The 6,000-nt window shown below is 54.1% G+C and overlaps 1 long non-coding RNA gene across 1 annotated transcript; it reads left to right on the top strand.

Annotated features, from left to right (window-relative positions):
- Positions 1 to 484: 484 nt before the first annotated feature.
- On the top strand, positions 485 to 4,352 carry LOC121676323. Its single transcript, XR_006020425.1, has 2 exons — positions 485 to 834; positions 4,206 to 4,352. It is a non-coding gene; the product is annotated as an uncharacterized LOC121676323 (long non-coding RNA).
- Positions 4,353 to 6,000: the final 1,648 nt, after the last annotated feature.

Below are 6,000 nucleotides of genomic sequence, written 5' to 3'. Positions count from 1 at the left end.
GTGCTGGTTGTCCCTCGGCCGCCCTGGACCCCCGCTGGTGCCGGCACCGCACTGCTGTGAGGCTCTTTGCTCTCCTGGGCACCCTCCAGTCCCCCTTCCGAGGGGGTGATTCACCTCCATGGGCATCTCACAGCATCTTCCCTGTGGTGCCATGGAAATCCAGCCTGAGAGGAGAGGGGTTGGAAGTACCTCTGAGCCCCTGGAAGTGTCCAAGGCCAGGCTGGATGGGGCTTGGAGAAACCTGATCTAGCAGAAGGTGTCCCTGCCCACCTTTAAGGTGCCTTCCACCCCAAATTCCATGATTCCATGGTGAGTGAGGCTAAAATCCTCATGGCACAGGAGCAAACCCAATTTTCACCTTAATTACCCTGCCCTCCTCAGTGCCCTGTGTTTGCACAAACTGGGCCTTGGGGATGGGGGAGTTCCGTGCTAATAAATGTTTGCTCCAATTCCAAAACCATTGTCACCATCTCCCTCACTGCCATGTGTCTTTAGGTGTGTGATCCCATGGAATTCTGCAGGGTTTGGGGCTTTACTGGTGTTTTTTTAAGGTTTTCTTTCGCCCTGTTTAAAGCAGCACCTCAGGGGAGGTGATGCTGAGAGGTTGCTCCACCCCACAGTAAAAACTCTCCCGTGTTGTTCCCTTTATTTATCTTTATTCAGAGAGTTTCAGCCCCCTCTGAAGGGCTGTTTGCTGTCATCAGTCCTGGAGGAGCCCGTGGGGGCCAGGAGAGGAGCGACACCAGAGATTTGTCCTATTGATTAACCCGGGATGGGAGGAATCAAACACCGCGAGCAGACAAACACCTGGGAGGAGAACAGGGCAATTGTCAGGTTTGCTTTGCAGGTTATTGGGTTTAGAAGACTTCATTTTTCTTTTCCTACCTGGAGGCTAAGAGAAAGCAGTAAAACTTTCCTAAATTCCTCCCCATGTCCCTGTTTGAAGTTCCCCAGTTAACACCACACGCCAGAGAGGAAAAACCCCCCTTAGAACCCCCCCTCTGCCTGCCAGCCACAAGTGAGATCTCACATTATTGCCTCTGACAGCTCTCATTCCTCAGGCACTTTCTTTTTCCTTCCTCAAAGGAGGGGGGAAAAAATATCAAAGGTTTCCAAACCTGAGCACCTTCTGAGACTGCAAAATGCAGCCCCGTGTCGGGAGGGATGCTCCGAGCTGGAAAGCAGGAGGGAGGGTGGATGCAATCCTTGGGAAGAGTTACATGTGCTTGCCATCGCGTTTGCCTTGGGCCTTTGGAAAATGTTTGTAGTTTTCAATTAATCTCATTAGTTTGGAAGGAGACAGAGGGGCGGGAAATCAAAATAATTTCATGGGGAATTCTCTTTAATGACTTTTTAAAAACATGTAATTGAGAGAGGTGGTGGTGGAAAACATTTTAATGGTGCTGAAATCAGAGGGGAGGCAGGAGGGAATGTTCAGGAAAAGCCTCGTGTCAGGGGTCTGCCGGGACAGGACCGAGCTGTGCAGACAAAGTAGGGCTGGCATGGGGTCAGCACAGGTTTAGGACCCTCAGCCAGGTCCCCCAGCCCTGGGCTCTACTGGGGAGCCACCCTGGCTGCTGATAAGCCCTGGGAGATCCCTGCTTGCCATCGCTGAGTCAGCTTTTAATTTCCTTTTGCTGCTCTCCCGAGGCTGAGTTTGCCAGAGTGGAAGGAGTCAGTGATTCCTGCAGTTTGCCTCTGCCTCTGCCTCGCTCACTGACTGTCCCCAGGGTGCTGTGGCCACTGCTCACCCGCTGTGGTGACACTGGGGTGCCTCGGAGGGTGGCCTGGGCTGAGGATAGGGCCCAGCCTGGATGGGCTGCAGCTCCTCCATCCCTGAAGGGATGGCTGGAGAAGGGATGGAGCCTGCCCATGCACTCAGGGCACAGAAACCTCTCTGCCTCACAGAACGACCCCCAGCATCCCCCCAGAGAGCCCAGCACACCTCGGGGACACGGGACATGCTGAGCATCCATCCCGCTCCTAACTCCCTGCATCCCAATTAACCAGAGAGGAGGATTGTTCCCTGGGAGAGCTGGGTTCTCCCAGGAGCATCCTGCGGCAGAGACCCCGACAGCCAGAGCGGCCCCAGCCCCACTCTGTCCCCATTCCAGCAAAGGCGTGCCCTCCTCTCCAGGCTGAGCACTTAATTGATTGGATTAGCCTTTATTTGCTAATTAGCAGCCCGGTGCCCGGCCGGGGAGCGCTCCCTTTCTCCCCGAGCAGTTGGTGTTCGCCGGCTCCGTGATTCATTCCTGCCGTGTAAAACCGAAACTTGGCTCGGTGCTTTCCGCGGGGCACCGCTCGGCCGCCGGGAGGAGGCGATGCCAGGCTCTGCCCACCTTTTAACTCGCTTTCCTTTCCCTCGTTCCGCGCAGAGTTTGGTTTGCTGCGTTTAACGAGCTCGGTAATTGCTGTGGCAGAGCGGCTCCGCTGCTCCGCGGAGGCAGCGCTAACAAAGACACAACCTGAGGGGAGGGACGTGACACTGACACCCAGAAGACCCGGCTTTTGTCCCCAGAAGAGTTACCCACTGCGAGGACACGCTGTCCTGCCCGTCACACACCTCTCTCCATCCTCCTCCACGCTGCTGCCCACGCCGCAGTCTCTCACTCTGGCTGTTCATCCATCCTCCCCCGAACCAAGACTCGCTGGCTAAAGCCGCCAGCAGGCAGGGGAGGGGTGCTTGGGGCGAGGCAGGCTGCAGGATTAGGCCCACTGTGTCCTAAGATGGTATTTTTATGCCCCGCCTGGCTGTTTCTTAATGAGAATTTCGGGATTTGCGGGGGGGAAGTATCACCTGGCACCACAGTGTCTTTCCTTTCCATTCCTGCCATCCTCCCAATCGCCCCTCTGAAGGATATCAAAGAGCAAATTACGCCAGGAACATCCACCCTTGGCAGCAGAAGCTGGGAGGTCAGCGAGAGCGGCCCCGGGGTGTGAGATGCTCAAACCACCGAGCCGAAGGAAAAGACTTCAGGGTGTGATTCCAGGCTGGAGAAACCAGACACCTGGGAGAGAGGAGGACACTCAAATCCTCTGGTGATCCATTAGCAGGCTCCATCAGGAGATGTGAATGCAGCTGCTGAGCCAAGGAGGGCACCTTGTGACTTCTTAGCAGCCAAAGCCTTGTGTGCATCACTCAGAGGTGTCCCAGGGGCACGCACAGCACAACACCTCTCCCTCCCAGCAGCACGAAAGAAGGAGAACATCCCAAAATAGGTGTCCAAGGGGCAGGTTGCTCTGTGCCAGGGCTGTTGAGCGTGGAGGGTACCAGGGAGGGATGCTGTGAGATGCACATGGTGCCCAGCATCGGAGGAGAATCTGCTGCCATGTGGCTTCACCCAGCACAGCCCTGGTGCTGTCCCAGGGGAGATCCCGGCTGGATGCAGGGAGGCAGATCCTCCCCCACTCTGTGATTTCTCTGCTGCCAATGGATCGATCATGCTCGGAGGGCTCGGGGCTCTATGTAGGTCAGGCACATCGCTGGCTCTGACACCGCCACGGAGTTATTAAACTGAATGAGGATCCCCCCTTCTCCCTCCATCCCACCCCCTCCATGCCCAGCCCTTGGCACAGGGCAGCTTTGGCTCTCATCCTAGAGGAGAAGAGCATTACCCGGGGGCTCAGGGCTCATTTGAGCACAGCCAGCCTGTGTCCAGCTCCTGCACCGGAGCATCCCCCGGAGCACAGCGCTCCCTGGGTGTCTGTGCACGAGGAGAGCTCCGTGCTGGGAGGGGGAACGGGCAACATGACCCAATTCACGGGTTTCTGTCAATAAAGCTGGCACTGCTCCCTCTCAGCCTTGTGAAATGCATGGGCCTGGACCATCTCCCAGAGAAGGGGATTTCTCAGTGCAGCATCCCCTGGGAGGAGGGAGGGGGGTTTCCCACGTGCGGTTGCTCCCCTGCTTGTCTCCGTGGGGGTGCAGTAGATAAGAGACATCCCAGCCTTCAGCCTTGGGAGCTGCTGGTTTTTGGCCACCCAGCCTTAATTCCTTCTAGAAGCCTTCATCACCCAAGGAGGAAACCCAAATCCTCTGGCACCTTGGGCTCCTCCTGGGCTGGCAAGCTGGAAGGAGAGGGAGGCATGGAAAGGGAGAGAGAGCAGAGGAAAAACTTTCTGAAAAAAAAAACCAAAATCACTCAAGTGGTTCAGAGCAAACTTTGTATGACTTGAAGATTTGACCTTGTGTTCTCTCCTAGGAACAAACAAGAGCAAAACGAGGATCATATTATTTCTCCTGAAATTTGGAGTGGATCAGACCCCTGCTGTTGCAAGCCCCTGCAATGAATGGCTATAAACAAGATGCATTTCCGGAGGATGAATTAAACACTGAGCCTGAGTACTGACTGTGTTTGAGAGATGTTTATTTGTCCTTGCTGCCTCTCCATGAGGAGTTGCACAAGGACTTACTAAATTTTAACCCCACATTGTTCTTGGGTAAACACTGCCCTTTATCCAACGTCAGGAGTGCTCGGAGCTGAGATAAGCTCAGGTTGACTCCTGCTCTCTGGAGCATTCAGCCTCTTGGAACCAGCTTCAAGCAGACCCCAGCGCATCCACATAATTCCCAATTGCCTCCAAACCTCTGGCAGCTTTCTGCATTTTTATGCCAAGAAGTTTTTTGCAAGAAGTGTAGCAACGTTTATCTCAGCTCCTCTCCTTATTTTACGTGATGGAAAGGGCAAGGGGGATAAACCATGAAAAACTGGGGATAAACCATGAAAAACTGGGGATAAACTGGCCCAGGGGCTGTGCTGTGACCCCCCAACAAGTCCTTGTCCCCACTGCCACCACATGGAGCAAGTGCCCATGGCAGGGGGGTTGGACTGAGGTGATCTTTAAGGTCCCTTCTAACCTACACCATTCCATGGTTCCATTTGCCACAGTCCATCCTTTTCCTGCCCTTCCACAGAGATGGAAATAGTGAAGCTTTGAGAGCTTCCTCCATCCGAATCCTCACTCTGTCACTCGCAGCATCACTGGTGAACAAAAAAAGGCTGAAGGGGGATGAATATCACTGCAAACTTTCTGGCTGCTTTGATTTCCAGAGTCTCCACAGCCCGTGCTTTTGGACCATCTGCTGGCATCCAGCGGGATGGGGAGTTAGGTCTGCACAGCCATCGGCATCCAGGCAGGAAGAGCAGCCTGGAATGCCATAGTTCTGGGGGGAAAAAAATGGGTTTTGCTGCTCAGGAGGGAAAGGCTGAGTAAAAGTGGTGTGAAAACCAGTGAGCCCCCGAGAAGTTCCCCCCTCCCTGCTTCCAGGGGTGTTTTGTGGTGTCTCCCCCACTTTGGGGGGACATCGCCACAGGATGCGAGATGTTGAACGTGACTCTCCCAAAAGAAGAAGGATCTGCGCCTTGTAGAAACATTTCTGAACTCATGTTTGTTCCCTCTCCTGGGTCTGGGCAGAATGTCAAAGCCTGCTCTGAGCTGGAAATATTTTAAGACTAGCACTCACTGGAGACTGAAACAATGGCAATTCTTCAGCTACTGAGGCTTTTATAAAAGGGCTTTTGACACAGAGGCTGCTTAGGGCTGGGGGTTTTTTTTCTTTTTCTTTAGTCGGTTTTCCTCCCAGAAAATACTGTGCTGGTGTCTGTGTGCATGCTCGTGCACACACTTTTGCGTGTGCAAAATAATCCCTCAGCTTCCAGCGGGGCTGAAGGTGGGAATGCCCAGGAGATGCCTCCGGCCCCGCTCCGGTGAGGAGGAGGCAGCGGCTCACACGGGATCCACGCAGCCATGCAGGAAGAAAAAGACATTTTAGAGTAAATGTCAGCTTTTGCGTTTCTGGGTTTGGGGCTTTTTTTAAACATGTGGGTGGGACTTTTAATGCCCAGATGAAGCTGAGACGGTTTCAGTCTCCAGGGCTTATCCAGAAGATTCACACAAACACTATGGAAAGTGTCTCTTTGCTTAGGGAGGATGGAATTTGACACTGAGGAGATTTTAACCCGGTGTTCCAGCGAGGAGCCTCGGTGCTTACCGTGT

Source organism: Corvus kubaryi, unplaced genomic scaffold (assembly GCF_017639235.1).
Source record: "Corvus kubaryi isolate FWS band 111438036 unplaced genomic scaffold, C.kubaryi_AGA036_p1.0 78, whole genome shotgun sequence".
Lineage (NCBI taxonomy): Eukaryota > Metazoa > Chordata > Aves > Passeriformes > Corvidae > Corvus > Corvus kubaryi.
Note: the sequence above shows the minus strand (reverse complement) of the source record. Positions and strands in the feature narration are given on the sequence as shown.